Raw genomic sequence first — 12,911 nt, forward strand, 5'->3', positions numbered from 1 at the left:
GCCGCAAAGTAATCCTCTATCACGATTCTCGTGATCTCGACGGATTCCTTAGAGGAAAACCTCAACTCTGGGAGAACCAAAGCTTCACCGGGATTCCTATACGCAAGATATATCGCTAAGGTAAGGCAAGGCTAGCAGGACCTCCCGACGTGTCGACGACCCTGATAAGAGCCGCGTATCTCAGTCTCAGGACACACCGGATGAGCACAGCGTACAGTGGCCTGATAGACATCTCCTGAGTTGCCCCGGGTTGGCCCCGCACACGACTCTAGTTTGGACCAACACTCATGAGGAGCACTGGCCCGGGTTGTTGATTAAATTCCTCGGGGTAGCTCTTCCCTATGCAGATTATTATTAAGTGATTAGCAAATTAACACCAATGTTGGGTCCTGCCGGACAAGTCTTATCACTACACGATTTATCAAGGGGGTCCCCATAACAACCCTGAACGTGTTAGGAGCGATCAATATGGAATCAAACACCGGTAGCTGGTAACTACGGCGGCAATAACGGAACAAAGCACCCGGCAAAAGGCTAGGCCTTTAGTTATTTACCAAGTATATAGGTGCATTAGTTAAATAACATAATTTAAGATAATGATATCAAGCGCATGTTATCACATGAGTCAAAGCACCTGCATCTAGCAACGCTAACATTAGTAACTGAGCAAAGCCTACTTAGCCATTCAAGTTTGCTAGGAAGGGATCAATGTTTCATATCAAGAGGCAAATATTTCAGTGGTAGGCAGCGAGCATATGAAAAAGGAAACGTAATCTAGCATAACAAGTCTAGAGATGGAATCAAGGTCATATCATCTTGCCTGTGATATCCTCAGCTTGCAATGGTTCTTGATCGTCCTGCACGTACTCTCCTGACTCCATGTATTCGTTCTCTGATCCCGGTGCTACCCAACATAAGAATAACATCCAATGAACAACAGAACCTCAATATGCAACAAGCACATGATGCATGAGATGAAAATGAGCATGCATCACTATTTCTATCACTAACACAAGCTTAAGAAGCTAAAACAAGTTCCTGGACATAACTGCATGCTAACCTATTTTGACGTGCATGAGAATGACATGTTCAGATGCGTCTCGTGAAAACGATGCAAAACCATATAAAGAACAATACAATCGGAGCTACGGATCAACGGGAAACAACGAAACAAGATATGAAGCTCTACGTGTCAAAATCATCACCACACACTCAAATGGCACAAATCTAGTATTCCCAAGTTGCCAAGAGATAAAACAACCCATCATGTATGGGGTGGAGCAAATAATAACACCACAACATCAACTAAGCACTCACAATCATCAAAATGACAAAAACTACACAATCTGCCATAAACTGCATCATAGCACTTTGTGAGCTACATCCAAAGCACCTACAACCACCCAACTATGAGAAATAATAGATGTGGCTGTAGCTAGCCAAGAATAATACCAGCACAAGCAAGAATCACACAAAAAGGAATTGAACACAGGAAGATACAAGGCTGCAAACTTTTCCAAAACCATCAGATCACACGGACTTAGTGAAAATTCCTGCACCTAACTTTCTGTCTTTGCTCTGAAGCTTTTTGACAGCAGCCAAAACAATACCTACAGGGATCCAAATGACATGAAATTTTACAGGGAGCTAGACAAACATATCAGGTCCAACTTTCTAGTTTAAATCTAGGTCTAGATCACAACACAATGACCAGCACAACCTCATCTACAGGAGAAGCAAATATAAACAGATTCTCAGACTTAGTGAAAATCAGATTTTCACTAATCTGGAATTCCAGCCACATGCCTACTTTGGATGGCCACAACTTGCACACATGGATTCCAAATCATGAATTGAAACCAACATGTGGTAGAGGGGGTCACCCTCTACTACCACAAGCAAGAAACAAATACAAGAGCACATCACAATTCATGGAACCAAGCTCTAAACTTAGAAGAAAATGCAAATAAGCCATTTTTGGATTCCTGGGATCTTTCTACCCCAAAACCATATATAAAACACATGCACTTGCTTGGAGCAAGTGACCTCAAACTAGGAAGGAAAAACTACATAGAATCCAACATAGTGAATAGTGCAACATTTCATGCAACTCTCACTAGAACAACTATCACATAGCTATGCTCATGTGCGCAAAGACAATATGGACATGAGGGTTTGGACCCCATGTTTGTGTCATGCACAACAACACCACAAACACTACTACCACATAGATCTTACACACACCTCATGCCCTCTTTCATATGAACATGAGGAGGAGCACAAGTGTTGCAAAGTGGGACTGCCTCACCACACACATATCACCACCACTACCTCATGGCAAGCGCTTACTCCCAAGAACCAAAATGAAGGGTATCCACTAAACAATATAAATCATGGAACCATCATATCACCACACTATCTTCACATGCACATGAATCCACTAGATCACATACACCTATACCAAGTGACTTGGAGCAAAAAGTAGAGGCACCACAATTCACTTGAGAGGAGAAAAACTACATACCACATGTTGTTGATAGAAACATAATAATGCCTCAACTTTCCTACACTCAGTACACACACACATGCACAGGAACAACTCAAGGAAGAACACACAGCAAGAAATACAAAAAAAAGGGTGTGAGGGCGAATCGAACCCTGCACCTACTGGTGCACATGCCCTGCTCACACCACTCTGCTACCCTATTCTAGTTTGACAGAAGAGGGAAACAGAGCAGGTTAGCCTGCCTGCTGATGCTACTACCAACAACAAAGGAAAATAATGCAAAAGGGGGGTGCGCCAAATGGGACTCGAACCCTGCACCTGTTGGTAATCAAACAGAGACAACACCACTGCGCTATGTTATGATGACTGACAGAGAAGGGACCTGAAACAAGGTAAACTAACGGGAGCATGCGGTGCTCTGCACAGCGCGCAGGTCGCGTCGACAGGGAGGTCGCCGTGATCTCTGCTGCTGCTGCGGCACCAAGAGGGGAAACGCCCGCCTGCTACCCACATCTACCGCGGGCACTCACCAAGCTACTGCCTCACAAGAACTGCGCTACACAGCTACTGCACCACAAACACTACCAGCTGCCGATCTACTACGACAGAGAGGCACGGCGAGCTCTAGGCGGACCTAGGCCGAACCAAGGAGGAAGAATCAAGGGGAGGTGCTGCCTCACCTTGTGAAGGAAGGAGGGAACCGATCGGAGGAGGAGGGCGCCGGAGATGAGGCAGATCGACGATGATGAAGCCCTGAACCGCAGACCGAAGAAGAGGAGGCAGACCACCGGGTTCGCGGCGGAGACGAGCTCGGCCCCGTCGGTGTGGTCGCTCCCCGACCCTACCGACGACGGGAATGGAACGCGGGGTTGAACCCCGAGCTCCTGGACATGGCGGCGGTGGCGGACGACGACGGAAGCACGCCGTTCGGCAGCGATGGACTTCTTCTCTCTCTGCGTGAACCTACAGACTCACCTGACAAAGAAGAGAGATGGGGAAGGAGAGAGGTGGCGGCGGCGGATGGGAGAGAGGGAACCCTAACAGGGGAGAGGCACGGACGCCAACGCAATTTAAGAGGGGGCCTCGACGTCTGCTGCTACTCACGGCGTCGGCCGAGCTCTCTGTGACCCTGACGGAAAGGCGAGCTGGACGCGACGGCGTTAGGAAGTAGAAGAGAAAAAGCCACGGGCCTAGCGCGCGAGGGAAAGAGAGAAGTGGGCCGGCCTGTGGTTAGAAGCCCACAGGGTGCGCCAGATAGAGGAGAGGAACTCCCCTAGCTCTTTCCATTTACAGGAAACAAATAAATGACAGGGAGAAAACAAAAGCACAAGGAAAAAAATACAAGTGCTAAAAATAAAATAGTACTTGTTCTGGACATGTAAAAACAAGACTTATTTAATAAAAATGAGAACCAGAATTTCGGAGGAAACATTTATTTAACAAAACACCCATGGTATGGGCTTTTTGTAGTTGCTTACCCCTTTTAAACCCCTCATTAAAATCAGCAAATCACACATCTTATCCACCATAATTCTAAGCTAACACATGAGCATTTTTAAAAGAGGAAAGGAAGAAGAGAATCTTGACATAGGAGAAATAGAGAGAGGGGTGATGATGATTTTTGAAACCTAAGCATATACTATCACATGCATCACCTCACACAAGTTATACATCACATGCACACAACACAAGGCAACACATGGAATCATAAGAGCACATTGCAACAACAAGAACACATGGCATGAAACTATATGGTATGCATGCATGCAAAGGGAGAGACATTAATATGGTGACAACACATGAAATCATGGCTCAAAATGACATTACCATATCCAAGACAAGGTGGACCCACTTGCAATAGGTTCCAAATATGGCAATTACACACTTGGGGCATTACAATATAAATATTTTCAAAGTGCACACGGATCTGAATGTTGCAGATCCGTTGACTAAGCCTCTTCCAGGAGCAAAACATGATCAACACCAGAACTGTCTGGGTGTTAGATTCGTTACATTGTAAATCACGTAGAGATGTGAAGCTAGATTATTGACTCTAGTGCAAGTGAGAGACTGTTGGAAATATGCCCAAGAAGCAATAATAAAATAGTTATTATTATATGTCCTGTTTCGAGATAATCACTTATGATCCATGCTATAATTGTCTTGAATGGAAACACAAATACATGTGTGGATATATAGACAAAACAATGTCCCTAGTAGATAACGGGATCACATCATTAGGAGAATGATGTGACGGACAAGACCCAAACTATAAACGTAGCATGTGATCGTGTTATTTTGTTGCTATTATTTTCTGCATGTCAAATATACATTCCTATGACCATGAGATCATGTAACTCACAGACACCGGAGGAATGCGTTGTGTGTACCAAACGTCGCAACGTAACTGGTGACTGTAAAGGTGCTCTACAGGTATCTCCGAAGGTGTCTGTTGAGTTAGCATATATCAAGACTGGAATTTGTCACTCCGTATGACGGATAGGTATCTCGGGGGCCACTCGGTAATACAACATCATAAATAACCCTTGCAAGTAATGTGACTAAAGGTTAGCCATGAGATCTTTTATTACAGAACGAGTAAAGAGGCTTGCCGGTAATGACATTAAATTGGTATGGAGATACCGACGATCGAATCTCGGGAAAGTAACATACCGAAGGACAAAGGGAATGATATACAGATTAACAGAATCCTTGAGATAGAGATTCAATTGATAAGATCTTTGTAGACTATGTAGGATCCAATATGGTAATCCAGGTCCCGCTATTGGATATTGACCGGAGTGTGTCTTGGTCATGTCTACATAGTTCTCGAACCCGCAAGGTCTGCACACTTAAGGTTCAGTGACGTTTCCTTATAGTTGAATTATTGATGTTTGTAACCGAAGGTTGTTCGGAGACCCTAATGAGATCCCGGACGTCACGAGGGTTTATGTAATGGTCCGGAGACGAAGATTGACATATAGGAAGTATCCATTTGGCTTCCGAAAAGTTTTTGGGCTTTACCGGTAAAGTACCGGGAGTGACGAATGGGTTCGAGGGTTCCACCGGGAGGGGCCACCCACCCGGGAGAGAATCAAAGAGGCTCAAGGGTGGCGCACGAGCCCTTAGTGGGCTAGTGTCCAACCCAAGAAGGGCCACCTTGGCTGAACGATGAGAAAGGAAAGGAGAGGAGGCCAAATCGAATTGGGGAAGGAGGTCTCCTCCTTCCAAGTTGTGTTGGAGGAGGACTCCTCCCTCTCCTCTTTTGCCGGACGAACCCTAGGTTTTTTTCCTAGGGCGACCCCTCCCTCCCACCTATATATAGTGGAGGTGAGAGAGACTTTTGGAACCCGAAGCCATAGTGCAACCCTCTCTCCCTCCACCACTTCGTGACACCCCGTAGCTAGTTCGGTACGGCCCGACGAAGTCCTGCCGGAGTAGCTCCACCACCATCACTGCCACGCCGTCGTGCTGCCGGAGAATTCAGCTACTTCTTCGCCTCTCTTGCTGGATGAAGAAGGCGGAGAATGTCATCGAGTTGTACGTGTGATGAACGCGGAGGTGTCATCCGTTCGGTACTAGTTTGGGACGGAGTTCGTGGGACGCTTGCGATTCAGAACGCGGAGACGTTCGACGACATCAACCGCGTTTCTTAATGCTTTCCCGCTTAGGGATCTACAAGGGTATGTGAATCCGATCTCCCCTCTCTTAGAAGATCATCACCATGATAGGTTTTTTTCATGCGTAGGAATTTTTTTGTTTCCCATGCAACATTCCCCAACACACACCGCACCGATGGTTGAGGCGACCGTGAGACCACCGGGTTTCCTGGTGAGTCCGTGTGAGGCCAAGACATTAGTCCGACGTGGCGGGCGTATCCGGGCTCCCCCATATCCACTTCATATTTGAACTGAAAATGGGGGGTGTCGGTCAGCCCGAACGTTTGAGGTCGGTTTGAAAGGCGCGTATGGGTCATTTTTTGTGACCGGACAGTGACCGGATGGCTTGCTTGGACGTTTGAGGAGGGTTCGAAGGGTCCGGCTGTAGATGCTCTTAGATCACAAAACAGTATAAATTCATGAACCTGTACAAGCACCCATTAGTAATGAATCCGTACAAGCACCCACTAAGAGTCTAAGAGATGCACGGTTAAAACAGAATAAGGAAGAACACACTAAAAAAAGAAAACAAGAAATCTTCATGGCTGTGTGCCATTAGCCCTGAATCTTGCAAAAGATTCGTGCAAACAAAAGAATATGCAACTAGATGTAAGCAAGACATCATTTTCAATGACAACATCATCACCGCCAAACTTCTTCACCTCTTCATTGCTCTCGCACCAAAAGGACAAGGATGTACAAGTGCATCCAACAAGCTTGCACCAGCCTTCGTCATGTGTTTTGAGTACTGCCACATATACCCCTTCCGATGGAAGAGAACTAGGACCCGGTTCTGACGTCGCGGCCTGGCCAACCGTCTGGGAAAAGCCTGCGGCCCCAATGAGACCCGAGATCCCCAACCCCGTTGCCTCCTAGACAAAGTCAAGTGCCCCATGTGACCACGTAAGAAACCCCAAAAAACTTATTCAGACGCAGCACCCTCGCAGCGTCTCCCTCAACCCTAACCCTACTGTGAACACAATCGACGCTCGGATCCGAGCTCCCCCTTCTCTCCCGTCGTCGGAGCGACCGGATGAAGGAGAAGGAACCATCGGCTTAGTCGGCAGAAAACAAAGAGAGTTGCGGTAGTCTATTTTTTCCTCGCTATGATCCGCTCTTTGCAGAGGTCGTTCGTCTCTTCTACCTAGCACATCATACTAAGAGCATGTACAACCAACCCCCTACCTCCTCCTCAAACGTTCATGAGGTCAGTGTCCGATCAAAAAATTATAACCCGGTCGAACCCTTAATTACCGACCTACACGTCCGAACTAACCGATGTACTTCAAAGTCGTCTTAAATCTTGAAACAATACTAGCAAAAGGGCCCGTGCGTTGCAACGGGAGAAAAAAATATCACACACTTTTAATCCTTTTATAATCATTTTGATTTATTAAAATAATAAGCTAACTAACTAATGTAGTCAGTCCTATCTTATTTTGTTAAAAATTCAACCCGTCCATTGTTAATTTCACCATGATGAGAAATTGAGCGGGACAAGCAAAGCAAAACAAAGAGGCTACGTAAATTGATCAATGGACTGTTATCTTATTTCACTCATGGGGTAGAGAATGTGGGATCACATGACAAACTGAAGGTGGTGTTCCATTCTCTGTCTCTACAACAATACAATCTTACATTCAATACATTCATTCATCAGCAAACAAATCCTCACAAAACAAAATTTCTTGCCGGTGCTTGGCACACGGTTGGAGGCATGGGGAGGGGATCTCACCAGATGATGAGTTCGTGCCGGAGGGGGGATATGATGAGGGGAGCAAGGGTTAGGCGCCTATATCTGGCCATAAGAAGTCGCCGTTGCCGCGCCATAACCTCGGAGTTCCCCGTGTGAGCCATGGAGGCCCGCCTCCACCTGCAAGTACTTCGCTCCGCCGCGCCGCCGCCGTTCTGCATCGAGCAGACGCATCATCCCCAGTCACTGTGGCTGTCGCGTTGATTTGATCCAGAAGCTGTGCTCGAGCGCCGAAACGGGGGCAGCAAGCGGCAGAGGTACGGTCGCGGAGGCGGGTGGGTTGAGATCGACAACAGTGGTGGTTGAGGTCAGCCGCGGCGGCGAGTGGTGTGGCAGCGGCCTGGGCACAGGTCAGGATGGACCAGGGTCGACGCGATGCGCTCGAGCGCCGCAACGGGGGGCAGTGAGCGGGAAGAGGTACGGCCGCGGAGGCGGGTGGGTTGAGATCGACAGCGGTGGCGGTTGAGGTCGGCCACGGCGGCGAGTGGTGTGGCGGCGGTGTGGGCACAGGCCAGGGTGGCCCTGGATCGACGGGAGGAGGCGATGCGTACGGGTATAATTTTTGCAGCGAATCGTCTTTTTCTTTTGCGTTGCAAATAAATGATGGAGCGCGGGTTGAATAACAAAAATTACAGGGTTTTTTTATAAAAATGTCGCGGTGGGTTTTCCGACGGAAGCAATAGCCGCTTTATTATTAGGTATAGACTAGCAAAAGGACCCGTGCGTTGCAACGGGAGGAAAGAAGACCGCATACTCTCAATTAAAAAAAATGATCTATAATTTGAGTATTTGTAGCTAATACCCAAACAAAGATGATCTTAGCCTACAAAACACAGTTCAAGATTCCAGATGTCTTCTATTTAAATATGGTTTGCATATAGATTTAAAAAGTTCTATATGTGTCATAGTTACATGCAGCAGATGAAACACAAAATAAGATGCTATGTATCGGTTTCGTATCGGTTTCAATATTAATGCTCATGACTATCACAATAATTGTTTGGATATTTCTAAAATAAATATTCATGTACTTGTAATGTTCATGAGTTTTATAAATGTATGTATATGCTACAAAAATGATTTATGTATTCACTGTAAAAAATGTGTAGTCCGTTGGTAAGTACACGTGTGGATTTGGCCAAAGGAAATACATACATAGCATGTTCGATCATGTGACATGTACAAAAAGAGAGGCTGGTGGAAGTACAACATGCATACGGATGGTAATTGATTCATTGTAACTATTTCTCTCGCTCGTTCCTCGCCAAGTAACAAGAGCAATACGTGTGGCATGTTTATTTGCATTACGACTTTGGTACGAAGAAATGATGAATCATGCATTATTGATTTAGGTTGCACCCTATTTTTTTTAAATAATTAATAGATAGATATTACATCATATTCAGATACTATGCATTTTCCTAATCAAATTTCATATATAATATGTTGAAATTGAAGTTAAGGTTTAAAAGATATGATTATTTAAAAAAAAATCAGACGGATGGCGGGTTGTTTAATCCAAAAATTAGGGGGTTATATGTAAAAATTCAGAAAACGCTCTGACTTAAAATCGGACTGCATGTTCACTAGTACAAAAGTATGGAGGCTTTTTGTAAAAGGAAAAAACGATTCGTCCGGCTAAAAAACGTACTGTGGGTTTATTATCTGAAACTGTAGGGGCTTTAATGCAAAAGAGAGAAACGATTCGTTCGACTTAATAACGTACTGCGGGTTGATTATCTAAAATTGTAGGGGCTTTTGTACAAAATAGTCAACAACGTACGGTTCTTGTTCATTTTTTCTACATGCAGCAAACTAACTTACCCTCTGTTTTTTCAATTTTTCATCCAGTTCCCCTTAATTATCCGGAGCAGCACTCTACAGAAGCTCATCACCGAATCTACCACCGCTCCTGACGACAACGGCGGCAAGGAGTGCACCATGCAGCTCGACGACCTACCCGGCGACCCGGCCGCCTTCGACCTCGCGGCCAAGTTCTGCTACGACGTCCAATTCGAGCTCAACGTGGCCAACGTGGTCCCAGTACGCTGCGCGGCCGAGCGCCTCGGGATGGCCGGCGAGGGCAACCTCGCCGGCAACGCCGAGGCCTTCTTCGTCCGCGATGTGCTCGGCAGCTGGGAAGACACCGTGCGAGCGCTGCAGGCCTGCGATGACGGAGATGACGGAGTGCCGCAGCACGTCGAGGACCTCCTCCTCGCTCCCCGGTGCATCAAGTCGCTGGCGGCCAAGGCGTGCGCCGACCCGACGCTCTTTGGATGCCCCATGGCCGAGAACTACACGGCGAGGTGCGTAGAGGCGGCCGCCCCTCCCGTGATGTGGAACGGGACCTACGGGAAGCCGCGCTCGCCGGGAGCCGGGTGGTGATACACGCAAGCGTCGTCGCTCCGGTTGCCCCTGTACAAGCGGCTCATCTTCGAGATGCGGGCCAGGGGCATGAGCCCTGAGAGCATCGCAGGCTCGCTCGCGCACTACACCAGGCGGCACCTCTCTGGCCTCAACAGGCGCGATGTCGGCGGTGGCACTGCGTCGGACACCACGTCGTCTGATGACGTGGTCGGCGAGCAGCGCGTGCTTCTGGAGGAGATTGTGGCACTGCTCCCAGTCGAGAAGGGCGTCGCGACGACGAGGTTTCTGCTCGACATGCTCCGCATGGCGACGATCCTGCATGCCCGCGCGACATGCCGGGACGCGCTAGAGAGGTGGGCTGGCGAGCAGCTGGAGGAGGCGGCGCTGGAGGATCTACTGATCCCTAACACCACCTACTCCACGGACACGCTCTACGACGTGGACTGCATGCAGCGCATGCTGGAACAGTTCGTGCTGTCCAACACGACAGCATACGCCGATCCCTTGCCGGAGATCACGGCGGACGAGACCCCTCCCGGCAAGCTCATGCCGGCCAGCACGGTAGCCAAGCTCGTTGACGGGTACCTCGCCGAGGTCGGCACGGACGCAAACCTTAAGTGCTCCCAGTTCCAGCCGATCGCGGCGCTCGTCCCGGACTACGTCCGCTCCCTCGAAGACGGCCTCTACCGCGCCATCGACAACTTCATCACGGTAGGTAATGGCCAGTGGCGGCCATGAATTAATGAATGTTCTTGAGCTTGCATTTGATACCTCTCTGTCATAGCACGCGCACCCGTGGCTGGCGGAGTCGGAGCGGGAGCAGCTGTGCTGGCTAATGAACTGCCAGAAGCTGTCACTGGAGGCGTGCACGCATGCAGCGCAGAACGAGCGGGTGCCGCTGCGGGTGGTGATGCAGGTGTTCATCTTCGAGCAGCTACGGCTGCGCACTACTGTGGCCAGCTGGTTCTTCGTCGGTGACAACAACGCCGCCGCCGCCGCCCAGATTGAGCCGCCCCGGGCCGAACAGCCGTCGCCCGCGCCCCGCGCCAGATCTGGAGAGGAGCTCCGAGTCTGACCGCAGCCGAAGCTCCCACGCCGCCCGACCCCGTCCACCTCGCGATGTCGACCAACTCCGGCCGGAGCCTCGCGGGCCATCAGCGTCGCTCGCCCCTTCTTCTTCCCTTTTATCTCTCTCCTGCCTCACCATCTTTTCTCTACCAGACACCGCCATGGACGCCCGAGCTCCCAGCCGCATATCTAGCACGTCGACGCTCAGATCCACACTCCCTCGCCCAGATGCTGTTGCCATGGACCCATTCCTGCCGGATCCGCCCCAGGCGTCGTTGCTTCGCCGGAGTCCATCGCCGTTGTGTCCCTACCTCGGGCAGGAGGAAGGGGGCGAGCTCCCGTTGGCCTCTCGCTCGCTGCCCCATCCGCTCGTGTGGGCGGCGCAGCCCAAGCCGCAGCGCAAGGCTGCCTCTCACAACGTCAAGGCCCAACGTTCCATATTTTTTTTGTAAAGTCATAGGGGCTTTTTTATAAAAATGTCGCGGTGGGTTTTCCGACGGAAGCAATAGCCGCTTTATTATTATTATCTTTACCTAATAATAAAGAGGCTATCACTTCCGTCGGAAAACCCACCGAGGTGATTTTACAAAAAAGCCCTTACTATTTATGACATTAAACTCGTAGTATATATTAAATGTTTTTTAAAATACTCATATCTTTTAAACCGTAACTCCAAATTTAACATATTATATATGGAATTTGATTAGAAAAATATGTAGAATTAAAATATGATATTATTTTATCTGTTAAACGTTTAATAAAAATACTATCTAGGGTGCAATCGTAATAAATAAGTCATTATTCGTCTTTCTTTCATACCGGTACTCATCCGGGTTGGGGATGAACACGTCAACAAAATCAGGATTAGAGATGAAACTGAAGGTCACTTGACTGATTCTTTGTACGTATTAAATCTACATGCAAGCCGTGTTAAAATAGAAGACCTGTGAAATTTTGAACTGCATTTTTGTAGGATAAGACCATCTTTATTTGTGTCGTAACTACAAATTCTCAGATTATATACCATTTTTTTATAAATTAAGAGCGTGTGGTATTTCTTTCTCCCGTTACAACGCATGGACCCTTTTGCTATAATAAATAAAGAGGCTATCGTTTCTGTCGGAAAATCGTCGTCGACGTTTTGCAAAAAAGACCCTCCTGTTTGATGGTAATTCAGCCCGCAGTCCTCATCATAAGTCAGCCCCGAACCAGTACAGAGAATAGGGAAAAAAATAGCGCCCCACACGACCCTGTCTCCTCGATCCCACCGCCACCTCGTGCCCCGCGACGCCCGCCCCACACCGCGTCCCTCCCCAAACAGCGGCGATGATGGAGGGCGCCGCCGAGCACCTCACCGACGGATACGCCGGCTCCCGGTCCAGCCCCTCCCCCGTGTCGGGTCGTGCATCGGCTTGGAGGCCCCTTCGGGCTGCCACCGGAGCAGGACTCCTATGCGACCGTGCAGGTTGGGGACCGAGCGGCAGCCGACACGGCTTGGCGCTGGCGAGGCGCGTCGTTCCTGATCGCTCGTTCCCGAGTGGAATGGAAGCAGCCGACA

At 48.5% G+C, this 12,911-nt stretch overlaps 1 pseudogene; it reads left to right on the top strand.

The window, feature by feature from the left end:
• Nucleotides 1–2,914: 2,914 nt before the first annotated feature.
• On the top strand, nucleotides 2,915–11,360 carry LOC123405251 (annotated as a pseudogene).
• Nucleotides 11,361–12,911: the final 1,551 nt, after the last annotated feature.

This window comes from Hordeum vulgare, chromosome 6H, assembly GCF_904849725.1.
Source record: "Hordeum vulgare subsp. vulgare chromosome 6H, MorexV3_pseudomolecules_assembly, whole genome shotgun sequence".
Classification (NCBI taxonomy): Eukaryota; Viridiplantae; Streptophyta; class Magnoliopsida; order Poales; family Poaceae; genus Hordeum; species Hordeum vulgare.